Below are 14782 nucleotides of genomic sequence, written 5' to 3'. Positions count from 1 at the left end.
GGTTTACAGATTTTTACTGTGTGTGTCCTCACCTGTCCAGACTGAGCGAGGATCGGGGAGTTCCCGTGTACAACAGGGGCTTCAGTTCTTTGATCAGAGCATCTCCAGCAGCCGGCCTCTGGTTCCACCTCTGGGCCAACCGAGAGATCTTACTGTCAGACCTGACACACACACAAACACAGAGAGGGGCAAACAGGAAGTGATGAGAACCTCAGGACAACAAATCCACAGGTGGAAATACAGAGAAAAGGGCTTTTTCCCCAGGTGAAATCGCACAAGAAAATGGGTCAGAAAAGAACCAGACGAGGACGTTCAGAAAGTTCCCACACCTCCTCCTCCTCGCTGAGTCCACAAGTCAAATGTAAAGAAGCTGCAGCCTGAACTCATGAACTCCCTCCTCCCTCCATCGTCTCAAACTGTCACTTCATCGCTGCGTTCAGACGAATTTCACACAGAATTCGGAAAATCTGATCAAACTGAGAAAATATCTTCTCCCCTTTCCAAGAAGACTGAGAGAAACAGCTGCAGTCTGACTTCACGCTCGACTGCAGCAAAAAATCTCCAGCTCCCGGAGGGGTCCGGCTCAGCTCAAGACCTGAACTGGCTGACGATCCTGCAGCAGAACCCGAGAGAGAAGCTGATCTGGTTTACAGAGACTGGAATCTGACGAGAGACACCTGTCAGATCAGGAGTGAGGCGCAGAAAAGTTGTGTCCAAGTCCGAGTGCGACACCAGAACTGGATGAGATTTATCTTTTTGATTCTGATACTCACTAGAAACAAGGAGGTTCAGGACTGAGAGGATCCTCCAGCGGGCTGATCAGCAGCAGATCTACCCCAGCGTCTGAGCCTCCTCCGCTGGGTTAAACCTCTCTGACTGATGCCTCCCTGGCTGCCTCTGGCGCTCCAGAGAGCTCGATCATCTCTGAAGTGGTGGTGGTGGTGGTGGAGGGGGGGCAGGGACTCTGGCAGCCCTCCCCAGATGTGATGCTCAGTCCTGGGGTTGCGAGCTAGTGAGCGCGAGTCTCTATCTGCTCCCTACTCCGGAGCTCCGGCTCTGTCCGACTGAGCCGAACACCTGTTCACCGGCGAACGCATCGCGACACATCGACGCACACAAACACAGAGAGTGAGAGCACACACACACACAAACACACACACACGAGAGAGAGAGAGAGAGAGAGAGAGAGAGAGAGAGAGAGAGAGAGAGAGGAATAATGAGATAGGGATGTTTGAGAAGAAGAGCGAATAGAAAGGCTGGGGAGGAAGATGTGTGTAGGTGGGAGGGGGTGAGGGGGGAGTCGGTGCACACACACGCGCGCGCACACACACACACACACTGTGTAAACCCCGATGGAGGAGGGGTGGCAGCAGCAGCTTCAGGCATTGAAAAGACTGAGATATAAAAGGGGGGAGGAGGGTGAGGAGGGGGGAGGTGACAGTGTGAGGAGGTGAGAGACGCCTGAACAGAACAGGAGATTATATTTACTGATGCTGAAGAGAAAACAGAGTCACTGCAGCGGGAAAAAGAGGCAATAAAATGCAATAAAATCCAGGATAGAGTTAAGTTTCTCCCTGTGGACATTTGACTCACAATTTCCTGCTGCAGAATCTACAATTATTTAAATTTTTATAAACACACTAATTATTTTTGATTAGTTTTGATTTATTGTTTGGTTTAAAAATGCAGATAAATGCAGTGAAATGCAGATTTTCTGCTCAGATTGTTTTAATTCCTCCATAAATCAAAGTAAAAAGAAACACTGGAGACAAAATTACTCACATAAACCTGAAGACATTTTGTTTGTGGGCTTAAATGCATAAATTCACACCTCAACCTTGGAGTTTCAAACTGTGCAGCCAGGTTTCTCGCAGAATTTCCATTGGAAATGGAAGGGATGGAAGGAGGAGGAGGAGAGAAACCTGTTGTTCTCTTTCAAAACCCCCTTTTGTCCTTCTTATCTGTCAAAGCAGCTGCTTCATCTGCTGCACACAGGAAGTGGTGTATATGTGTTTGTGTTGTGTTGTTGGTCCACGTCCAGCTCCGCTCACAGCCATTATTACAGTGTTAATAATGGTCGTGTAAATAGCAGAGGAGAATATGTGTGAAAGGGAGGAAGTGGATTGTTCACATTCACACACAAATGTGACAGAAGAGAGGACAGAAAAATGAAGCGTGAGATGGAAAAATGAGCCTTAACTGGACAAACTACGTCCTGAATTTCTCACCAACACACTGAATTTAATCAAAACTAATGAGGATAAGCCACACTGATCTGTTCAGGTACCATCTATGAACTCAGGCTGGAAAAGTAAGAAACTTTTATATTAAAAGATAACTCTGGTGTTTTTGAACCTGGGCCTTGTTCTCCCATGGTTTTGGGTGTAAATGATCATCTATGTCAGTGTACATTCATCAAAGTGGACACAGGCTCACATTGTTATTGTAAGAGTCTGACAACACCATGGATAAAATTCCTACAGAGACAGAGCTTTTTATTACAGAGTAAGATCCTGTTAATTTAAGCAGAAACATCTCTATATATCACTACCAGACTCCATTGACAAAAACAGGAATTTTACTGAGCAGAACACAGGAGCTGCTGGAATACCACTGCCTCCATCTGTTAGTGTGTTTGTGTTACTGTGTGACTTTCAGTTGTGGAAGAAGTAATCAGATACTTTACTGAAGTAAAAGTACCACACAGTAACACAAACACACTAACAGATGGAGGCAGTGGTATTCCAGCAGCTCCCAGTAAAATTCCTGTTTTTGTCAATGGAGTCTGGTGGTGATATATAGAGATGTTTCTGGTTAAACTAAAAGGATCTCATTCTCTTCAAAGTTCAGGTTACAGGAGGCTCCAGGTCAGGAGTTGCTCTTTACCTCCAGAAGAAACCAGTCTAAAGCTTCCCATTGCTCTGAGTAATGACCACTAGGTTACTGAGCAGTTGAATGATTGCAGGGTTTGAGGATAATAACCATTATTTCAACGTGTACCAGCTGGTGGTGAGAAAGACCGCTACTGCTGTAAGGCAACATCAACACCTCCATCCAGAAATATCCACCATCAAAACTCTACAGTACAGAACCAGCAGGAACCGTCAGCGACCGGTGCAACTCGGAGGAACACCTCTGATTTCTCCACGTGAAATACAGTCATCAAGACAAGATCAATTAAATCTCATCAGTTTGTAATCTAACAAGCTACAGGACGACAGGCTGGATTATATTTCTGTCATGTCCAGAGCATTAGTTAGGGACTATTTTCAGTGGCGGATTAATTCATGTTTGGTGCTGTAGTGAGTACAGATGGGACAATATATGATGTTGTTGCCCATCACAATAAAAAACACTCAAAATAAGTTGATCAGAGTGAAATTCCATCATCAGGATAATCGTTAATATCCTCCTGAGTGACTTAAACATACAGTCAACATACAGTCCTGTATTGATTTACTTTGAATCGCCACAAGGGGGAGCCCTGCGTCATCTGAGCTCCCATCTCCATGACAACCATCCAGCTCTGTTCATCGAACTCCAGGTAAATTATTGAATGTAACAAGTGTTGGTTCAGTTATAGTAACACTGACGTTTATCTAAATGTTTGTTACGTTATGATGCTGTTTTGGTCACCAGTGAATTAAACTAACGTTAGCCACATAACGTTAGCTACGTAGCTTAACAGCCACAACCCATAAGGAACAGTTCAAAACATTTTAAAGCACATTTTCATAATTATTGCAATAACATTGTTAATCATGATTATTTTGGCCCAGAAAATTGTGACATAAAATTTTATATCGTCCCATGCCTAGTCATGAGTGTCTGTGGCAGCGGGATGGTGTGTGTTCATGGAGGAACATGTGTGTGTCTCACTGATGTGTTTTTAATAGTTTTTGGAAACAGTGGGATCAGATTTATCAGACTGTAGAGACACAAACAGATCCTGGATCAGGTCTTTGTTGGTCTGGATTCACCGACACCAGACTTTTATAAAACCCTCCTCTGTCATTACATCATATAAATCAGGAACATCTCTGGATGATCTGTATGAAACCACAGCTGCGTCAGGAGTTACAGCTCCGCCTGAGGGGGTGGGGGGTAAAAGCCCCCTGGGATGAAACAAATGCCAACAAACAATACTGTTTTGACATCTCAAACAACTCCAAACAATTAATGTGGCAGCATCCCGCCAGCCTCTGCCGAGGAGACGAGCTGCTGCTGATTGGTTCAGAGCTGCCTCTGTTTCCATGGTTCCCATTAAAGACCAACAGGTGAAGGAGAGCTGGGTGGAGGGGCAGAGAGAAATACTACAGGAGGCAGTTTCAGTTTCAACATGCAGGTGTTTATATTGCCTCATTTGAATATCTGTCCTGGTGTTTTTGTCGCACCACTGATTTTCTGCACAGTAAATAAATGATTTTAATCTTAATCTTAAATATATTTATCACTGATTTTTTTTTAATCTCTGATGCAGAAGAAAATAAAATCAGGTTAATAAACGAGGAAACACAGCGACTGAGCAGAGGTTAAGTTGTTGAAAAGATTCTGGTGTCAGGTCAGTTTCTCGTCATTTTATTTTTTAAACACCACATTTCAAACTCTTCCTGTGTCCTGCAGCAAGAATATTTAAATGTTTCTTTATTAATCAATGTGTTTAACAATGCTTTAGAAATGAGCATCTGCTTTGTTTAGAGAATAGTAGAAACAAGGTGAAAAGAAACAGGAATAATTTAACTGTACTGGAAACTACAAACAGAGGTTTGTATTTTAGAAGCTCAGCAGACATTTTATATGAAGAATAATCTGAAAGTAAAAGGACAAACTGCAGCTGTCAGTAAAAAGGCAGAACTGATGATATCTTTGTCAGTCAAATGTTTAATTTCCAAATTGTGTGAAACCACTCCCTAAAGTGTTGAGAGAGGAAGAGATGTGGAGGTGTGAAACCTGCATCATCATTCATTTGGTATAATTATGTTCCAAAGAACAGGACGTTCATTCACAGATATTTTTGCTTTAATTCAGGAGGGGGAGGAGGGAGGGGATACAGTGATATGAAGGGACTTATGTTTGTGTGACTACACTCATTTTAATTATTCTGTGCTGTTAGCAGACAGAACAGATGTGGTCGTTCGTACTGTAAGAATAACGCATTGTGTTGAGTATTTCTCAGATGTAAAGACTGTTCACCTGCAGCAGTGTGGGGGTGGAAACATGACGACACCTAGCACTCGCTGAACCTTTCTCAAATTTATAATCCACATTAAAAACCCTAACCCTAACCCTAACCCTGACCTGTGTATTTTAAGGATCTTTAAACACTAGGGGTGAAAAAGTGACACCATTTTTGTTCAGAAGGAGGTCGATCTTTCTCAGTTTTTGTGCCATGAATAAAGACATCAACCAATCACAGACTATCAGAGGCAGGCCAGTATTTTGTGTTTTCACAGCGATGATCAAACCTCAAAGGCTGCGATTATTTCTCCAGCTCCTGACTCAGTGGTTAATCACATCTCATTGTTGTCAACTGAAAATGTTTTAATGTCTGGCCGACAGCCAGCACTTAAAGAAAACACTGCTCTCTTTACTCTGTCATGTTTGATACACCTGTGTAGAGTTGCTATCAACAGATGAACTGAGATTCTACATGTGGTTAGCAGTTTTAGTCGCGCTCACTGCAAACCATCAGCAACAAGCACCGGAAGGAGACGGGAAACGAGGGTTAACAAAGACTGGGAATCACCACCGCCCCTTCACAGAAGACGAATATTAAGAAAACAGGCTGAAATCAGCTGATCGCACTCCTTCCAAACCCTTCACAGATCAGAGCCTACAGATGTTGAGTGGAGGTTGGAGCTGAGAGTCTCTGAGCTGCAGAGTAACTGTCGCAGTGTGAGGCACTAATGCGACATTTCTCTGATTGATGCGAATCATTTCCTCGCTGACGCCCGCTCCCTGAGGTGCAGCTGGAAAACACACTCCCACACACTCATAAGCACTCATGATACAAACACACACACACACATATATATACACTGTACAGTCCATTATCTCTACTCCTGCTGTACTGCTGAGTCGTGACTCCACATCTTGTCACCGGCGAGTTGTTACGAGCACCGAGACAACGATAACAAAAACAACAACTTCTCAGCTGTGATCATGACTTTTATTTTACTGAGACGCCCTGTGTGTGCGTGTCTGAGTGTGTGTGCTGCAGAGAGTTGTTAAGCAGTAATGGCCTGTAAACAGAGAACATCGCTCACTGAGGATTTTGTTGTTGTTGTCGTTGTTTGATCGTACTGAACTCCACATGCACATTCTTCACAGTGAAAACATCTGACTGATGTCTGAATCCTTGCAGCTGCATGAATACAGAAAGTCTGTCTGCATGTTGTGTGGTGCTGTCTGAAGTTCAGTGAACATCATCATGTCATCTCCAAAACAAACAGAACAGTGGATTAAATCATAAAAACCCTTGAATTTTACCATTAAACTGTTTTATTCAGAGTTTTTACTGGTTTTAATCAGCGGAGGAGACCTCTGAGGAGAATTCAGCTCCTGAACCATCAACAGGAGACAGATCTGAGGTCATTCACTGGACGTTACAGGAGTAATCTCTACAACGGCAGGTAACTGAGTCGTGATGATGAATCCCAGATAAACACAGTTTCTGTTGACCTGCGATGCTTCTCAAAACCAACACCTGTACCTTCTGCAGTAACAGGTTTTAATAATGGGAAATGTTCAAATAAAGTCTGAACAACTATTGGTGAATTAACACCTGCAGGAAATGAAGTTCTGGAAGAAGAGGAGGGAAATTAACAGCTTGAAGACTCTCTGATGACAGACTTTCTATCAGAGTTTAAAGATGACTCTACAAAGAGAGTCTCAGCTGATGCTGGTCTGAAAACCCTGGTCCAGTTAACAGGTCCTGCTAACATGTCCCTATCACAAACTGAACCCTGACAGGATGAGTCAGCGAGTCACTCTTCACTTCACTGTGACTGTCAGGAAAATGACTCAAGTGCAAAGAAAAAGATTTAACAATGAGTAATGTTTGTTCAAACTTTAAGTCGTGTTGATGGACACACTTTGGTCCGTTTATATTTTCATTCTGAGGCCATGGTTCTCAGCTGGAAAATGGTGGATTGCTCCCTCTGGGTGGGGGGAGAACTGCTGCCCCAGGTGAAGAAGTTTAAGTATCCCGGGGTTCACAAGTGAGGGTAGGATGGAGCAGGAGATCAACGGGCCAATTGTACCAGACCGTTGTGCTGAAGAGGGAGCGGAGTCTTAATGGCGAGGCTCTCGATCTAAGGTCCAACCCTCACCTGTGGTCATGAGATCTGGGTAAAGACTGAAAGAATGAGATCGTGGGTACAAGCAGCCGAAATGAGTTTTCACAGGGTGTCTGGGCTCAAGCCTTCGTGTCGAAAGGTAAGGTAAGGTAAGGTTAAGGCAGTTCGAGCCTCTTGGGCGCCTTCCTTTGGAGGTTATCTGGGCGGAAGAAGACCCTGGGGTAGATCCAGAACTGGCTTGAGGGATTACATATCCCATCTGGTTCTGGGACGCCTCAGGATCCCCCAGCAACACCTAAGAAAATGTTGCCTAATGAGAAGGATGTCTGGAATACTCTGCTTAGTCTGCTGCCACCAAGACCCTGGGTAAGTATAAGAAAATGGATGGATGGATGTTTATTTAAATTTAAAGGCACCGTTAAACCTCAATGAACCTTCAGACTCACGGCTCCCTGAAGTGTATTTTACTGTCTCGTCTGTACCTGAAGCACAACGCCCACACCATTGCAGCCTTGCTCCCAGTCTGAACACCCACTAAACCCCGCAAAAAACAAAACAAAAAAGCAAAGCTTTTAAAAGTGCAACTTCTCATGCAAAGCAGAGAGTAAAAGCAGAGAGTGAGATTTAAACATTATCTGAGAGTCATACAATAAGAGTATCAACAGGAGCTGAAAGAAGACAAAGCCAGGCTGTGCAGATTCCACAGATTTTTGGTCCAAAAAATGTCACAAATTAAGTAAAAATGTTCAGTTATTTTAGTGAATCAAAAGAAATGAATCACACACTCAAAGTGGAGAAACTGGAACCAGATAAAACTTTGGTTATTTTGCTTTAAAAATGACAGAAATGTTTAATTCTAACTTTAATCAGTTGACTAATGGAATCATTGTTGCAGCTCCTATCACAGACTTTTATTTTGAATAAGAACAACATCTGATTACTGCACCTGCTAAACTCTGAAAATAAAACCTGTGATAAAAAGCATTAAAACCTTCAAATCAAAAATAAAAACTCACTGCATGACTCAATAATAAACTATTGATATTTCAGATGCTTATAAAAGGTAAAAAAATAAATGTAATTTGCAGGTTTATTTCCTGCATCAGCCTTCACCTCTGATCCAATTATTAACCAGTTTTCAGGAAAATGCAAACATGACTTGAGGTGGTAAATTACTACACAACAACACACACCTTAGTCTGAATAAGAAGAGGGAGAGAAGGGGGAGGGAGAGGGGGGAGGAATGACAGGAAAGCTGCACAGAGAGAGAAAGAGTACTGAAAGAGAGAGAGATGAAATGAGAGAGATCTTTCTAATGAGGCGATGAGTCAGAAAACTTTCAGTCACGACCGACACTACTCACGGCTGCAGTTATTGTTTGTGTGTGTGTGTGTGTGTGTGTGTGTGTGTGTGTATTGTAGAGGTTTGTCCTCACACACCCTCCATCCTGCTCGTACTGAACACACCTCACACAGGAGAGAGGCGCCTCCTCCTTTCACATCCAGCACAAATTACACAACTTCAAACACACACTTCTACCTGTGAGTGAGTGTCTGTGTGTGTGTGTGTGTGTGTGTGTGTGTGTGTGTGGTATCAACAGACAGATAATTAAATCTTTCTTTCTGTCCTCAACATGAATTCTGGAGGAAACAAATAACACTGAGATTTAAACAGGAGAATCAGGAGAATTGAAAATGTCCCTGAGTGACTGAAAAATCTAAGACACGAGTTTCCTCTTAAAGTTTCCTCATGAAGCTGCTGATTATTATTATCAGCAGGTTTCATAAACTGTTTGATGAATGAAACAAACACAAACGTGTTAAGAAACCACCTGCATGTTGATCTGATCTCTGTCACATTAAATCCTCTCATTCACTGAACCAGGAAACTAATTTTCCTCCCACAGACGAGCCATTTAAAGCTTCAGGTGAAGAGGAAAATGTGGAAATAAGTAACATTAACAACCAGGTGGAGCTGCGATACGTTCATTTAGTGTTTTAATTCATTTACACCAAAACAAAACAACATGGTTAACCCTTCACCACCTGTCACTGAGTAACTGATGCTTTCATACAGGAAATAATCACATGAAGAAGCAATGTAAAGCTGCAACTAAGAATCTGCTCATTAATTCATCATTTTTCTCGTTGTGTTTCTACGCTTTCTTTCGCTCTTTCAAACTCTCACTAACTTTCTAAGAAGAAAGGCTTTTGGAGAAGAGCTCAGAGCTAAATGAAATGACCAGTTGGAAGCTTAGTGGTGGAGACGTTGACGTCATGTGACTGTCACTAGATTTTTGTGAAGGGAACCAGGGCGATGCTAACTTCAGGATTGGACTAGAGTATAATAGAGAATAAAGTAGAATCCAGTAGAATCAACACACTGATCACTTAATGTTGGACCAGTCCCAGCCTGGTCAGCTGCGAACACGAACTGATGAAGCCTCTTGGATGAGAGGTGAAACGTCTTCTAGACTACAACTAAGTCCAGTTGCTTTCGATTAAAACTTTCCTTGAGATAACTATGACCTGGATGAATGAGAATATTCACAGGCTATCCTGAGTCACCACAGTCCTGTAGATTTTCCTTTGATTTACATCTGTCTCTAATTCAGTCGTTTATATTGAATTATTTCCTCTGAGCGTTTAACCTTTGACATTAGAACATTTTCCACTGTCGTAACAATTTAAAACGGAGATGAGAAACAATGTGGTGAATGCAGACTGTTAGTTTGACCTGATTATTCTCAGTTTATACTGAAATATTAACCTTTTGAATTGAATTTTTGCTGACACAGATTGAAATATTTAAACAGTGAAAAATGTAAATGTAAAACTTCTTCAGAGGAGACGCAGAGCTGCAGCTTCTCCGCCGTTCATCAGCTCCACTAAACCTGCCTTTCCTCCGTCCTCTCCATTGCCATGGCAACACATAGCCAGAGGCCATTATTCTTAATGACCACCTTGGGCCCCTCAGTGTATGTGTGTTGTACACTGCAAAGTGAGTCTACACACTCGAACAATTCCACTTCAATAAACCCCACGAGGTAAATGTCTAATATGCTGATGAGGCTGTGTGTGTGTGTGTGTGTGTGTGTGTGTGTTGTACTCTGTGTGTGTGTGTTGTACTCTGTGTGTGTTATACATTGTGTTCTGCAGAGTGTCAGTGGAGCTGCAGATATATGAAACTGGTGAGCAGCGTTAAAGACGTCGACGCTGCAGAACGTTCTGATCCTTGAATCTGCCGCCCTGAAAATCACAGTGTTTCTCCATCTGACTAAACATGTTCTGTCCCGTCACAACACGTTCCACTTCCTCCACATCCATAGAGAAATAAATCATTAGATGAAGCAGAATCTGCTTCAGTTTGAGAGACAGAGGGAGGCTGAGTTGTTAACTGAAGACGATAACAACAATAACAATAAAGACGTGGAGTCGTCAGCGTATAGGCTGACATTAGCACTGAAAACACTGTCGTGGACCTGGACAGTAACACACAATAGGTCTTCTCGGCAAAACTGTTCCAGCTGTGGGGGAGCAAAGGGAAGGGAAACAAGAATGTCCCATGCTTACCCATTATCCTTTGAGCCCCACTTGCTCCCTATTCAAATCTATGGATCTAGTATAGTTAAGATGGCGGACGCTGGTGTTTGTAGGAGAGGGAGAACAGAGGAGGGATGAGAGAGATGAAGCCTTTGTGGACTGTGGATGCTTCAGCATCTTTTAGATCTGACGTGTGGGAGCATTTCAGTTTCCCAGAGTCACGAAATGAGAGGAGGAGTTTTTATTTCTCCCTCTGCTGGACATTTCTTATAATGGTCTGGGATGAGTGAGAATCAATCAGTCGTCACTGTGAACACAACTGTTATTAGCATTTCATCTGTTTCTGAGTTGTTTTAATTCAACTTAGGAGAAGTAATAACAGTACCAATATTAAATAAGACTTAAATGATCTGCAGAAGATGAGAGGTGTGTTTGGTGTGTTGTTTTTTTACCACTGAACACCCGGCTGTGGCAGGTATTGATTCTTCATCTCCACACACACACACACACACACACACACACACACAGTTAGTATCCAATGGTTAATCCTCCCACACCTCGGTCTGTCCTCATTCTGCCTCCTCTAGACGATTAATTTAACGTCAGCTTCGCTTCAGTGGAGCAAAACCTCACACACACATGAGTACTGTATGCTAAAAAATACAAGTGTCAGGTCCATTGAGCAGAATGAAAAGGCAGTTTGTGGAGTCTCTGGAGCTCAGCAGAGTGAACTGAGGAGATCCAAACAGAATGCACTCAGATCAGTATTTTACACACTGACAAGACACATGGTTCATAAGTCACACAAACACACCTCACAGGCTGCAGGCAGGCAGGCACATCAGCAATCAACAAACGTCTCTGTAACTGTCCACAGTCGACGTGATCGTCAAGGTTCAGGTTTAAAGCAGTTTGTGAGGTTGATTTACTCATGTAAAGGATCTGAATACAGAGATGTCTAAGTCTAAGTCTAAGTCTAGATAAACCTTTTTATTAAAGAGTAAGATCCTTTTTGTTTAACCAGGAACAGCTGTTTTCTCAGAGCCAGACTCCACTGACAAAAACAGGAATTTCAACAAGTTGCTGCTGGATTACCACTCCCTCCACCTGTCAGTTTATTTGCGTCACTGTGTGGTACTTTTACTTCAGTAAAGTATCTGATTACTTCTTCCACCACTGAAAGTCACACAGTAACACAGACACACTAACAGATGGAGGCAGTGGTATTCCAGCAGCTCCCAGTAAAGTTCCTGTTTTGTCAAAGGAGTAATAGAAAGTGATGTTTGAATAAGTCTGAGCCTGACTACATCCACCTGAGCCTATGTCCACTTTAATGGACATACACTGATGAGGACAATTGTCCATTTTTGTCCCTATCAATCATTCATGAATAGGATGTAGGACAGGCTGCAAAAGACAAGTGGTTTAACTCTCCATAAGATTCCTGCTACAAATGATCTTAATGTAAAACTATTCTGCATGAACAAGACACTATTTAGAGGAAATATCACCAAGATATGAAACTTAAAAAAATTGATTTAGGAACTGGATTTTTAGGTCTTTGAAGGAGAAAATCGAGTTCAGTGATTTCAGTGAAGGACGGAGGCGGCAGCAGATCATGAAGAATATAAAGATGCAGTGTACTGAAATAGCTTTTCTGAGATTTTCTTGCTGCATAAAAGATCTTTTTATCTTCTTCATTCATCGCCTCAAAGAGCTCATGGCCATAAAAATCCATTAGTGCTGTCTGGATACAAACCATTCAATAAGAACAAAAAAAAAAAAAACTACAACTTGACTCAAGGAGAGCTCTCTAACAATTACAATCAACCAAGATTTAAGTAACGCAGTGTAGGGAGGAGAAAAGTGAAGAGTCCACGATTAAGAACCTCTGGGTCTGTTCAACCTGACGTCGCGTTTCGTCAAAGTGAAAGACACATTTTACTGTCAGGCTGCAGCATCTGAGTGTCTAGAAAGTTTTATTTCTTATGAAACTGTTTTTCTTTTGTGAAAGACAGGCTCCAGAGTGGGTGGTGTTGAGTCAAGGATAAAAAGTTTTTCAGTTATGGATGCCTCCATCAGTTTCTGCTGGTCCTGATCCTGATCCGAGTTCTTTAATATTACATAACAGTGGCGTTTTCTGTGGTGTCGACCTTTCACTCACAGAGAGAATGATCGATTAAATAGTGTAGGACACAGTTTCAACACAACAAAACTTAATCCTCTTTTCACTAACAGCAGGATGAATTAAAAAGGTTTTAGGTGATTTTCAGAAAGTTCATTGGAACTAAAGGTCTGAATCAGTGGATGAACTGTTGTGTTTTAACTTTGGTTCAAATTTCTCAATAAAAGCCAGAACACTGCAGACAGTAAACACAGGAGGACGACCCTGAAGAAGCTCTTTTCACTTTGAACATCAAGAAGACAATGTGCTTCACTGTGGTGCTGCAACAGCAACAACAGTCACATAATTGTAAGCAAAATATGCAGGTTTCAGCTTGTCACAGTTGAAAATGTGGTCCTTTCTTTGAGCTTAACTGACTTGTAAAATGAAAGTTATAATGAGTATTTTTCACCATTCTCTGACATTTGATAGACAAAACAATTAATCAATTAATTGATTACATAATCTACAGATAGTTACAGATTATTCTCCAGATGACTACTAGCAAAAGTTAATTAGAATAATTAGAATAACAACCTGAGCCTGCCTACATCCACCCATCGCCACATAGCCAGCATTAGCATTAACAGCTGTTAATGCTAACCAGTCTAAAAGAACATGTTGAGCTCATCTAAACCACTTCTACTTCTATCTATCTTTTCCTCTACATAAGTTACCATGCTAACCAGCTAACCGTCTGTCTCACTTTCCGACAGTGACTCACTGTAGCATCCAGACTGTCCTGAAGAGGTAGTGCTGCTCAGAGGAAATATTCAAACTGGTACAACGATGGCTGAAGTAGTAACAACCATCACCACCACCCGTTCCCAGCAAGAAACCACATCCAGCAGCTGAGATATAAGTCTTTAGAAGGTCTTGTTTTAGTCCACACCTGAGTATTGATGTTTCGTTTCAAATGAATCGTACCAGTGGGGGAAAACAAACAAACACATTTATCCAAACCACTGTGAGCTTACTTAAGAGTCCACAGTTTCTTTACCCATCTAAAAATATCCAATGTAATTTCATTTCACTGGGTGAAAATAGAAAACAATAGGAACACTGACATAATCTGGTTTCTTTTATCATTCTCTCAGGAAAATACAGGAGAGGTCATGACTCCTGTTTTATTGAATTATGACTTATTTCTCAGGGCTCCGGGAAATATATTTCCACTGCGTATTTCAGTGACAAAGAGCAGAAAACACAGAGAGAGTAAAAGACTGAATGATTCAGAAACAAACTGCTTCCTGTTGATAAACAGCGAGAGGAGACTTACTTTTTCCTGGTGTCGTATCTTCCTGTGGTTCCCAGACTCTGTGAAGGAAACACAGGAGAAAATCATCAATTTCTATGCAGGATCATGCAGAGAATTGACGCTTATTACAACACATCTATCCCCTCCACACTGAGGAAAACACATTGTCACACCACAGATACACAAAGGTTTTATAGATGCAGCTATTATCAGTGTCTGGGAGGTTTGTGTTGACAAATCAGATATCACAGATTCAGCTGCAGCGTTCATCCATTCACTAACACGATGAGCGGTCTTTGAATCCTCCGCTCCGTCACTTTTCAGCATTGTTTTTCTTAATCAAACCATCATGTAGCGTTCACATCATTTTTCTGTGTGAAAATATCAATAAAAAAACTACTTTGGTAAAATGAAACAGTCTGTTTTCAGTGGGAGGAACATGAACGGTTTGGGAAGTGGCTGCTTTTATGTTTTTTGGGTTGTAGCATACTTGTCTGGTGTATAAACAGATTTAGGTCTG

At 41.9% G+C, this 14782-nt stretch overlaps 1 protein-coding gene across 1 annotated transcript in view; it reads right to left on the bottom strand.

The window, feature by feature from the left end:
• The window catches only part of ankfn1 (ankyrin repeat and fibronectin type III domain containing 1), a 44102-nt gene extending 43021 nt beyond the window's left edge, over positions 1–1081 (bottom strand). Inside the window, 2 exon segments of the mRNA XM_051069001.1 lie at positions 33–161; positions 774–1081. The gene's annotated coding sequence lies outside the window, so the exon portion shown is untranslated.
• Between the last annotated feature and the right edge of the window lie 13701 nt (positions 1082–14782).

This window comes from Lates calcarifer, unplaced genomic scaffold, assembly GCF_001640805.2.
Source record: "Lates calcarifer isolate ASB-BC8 unplaced genomic scaffold, TLL_Latcal_v3 _unitig_5577_quiver_751, whole genome shotgun sequence".
In the NCBI taxonomy this organism is placed as follows: Eukaryota; Metazoa; Chordata; class Actinopteri; family Centropomidae; genus Lates; species Lates calcarifer.
This window is presented reverse-complemented; position numbering and strand designations above follow the sequence as displayed.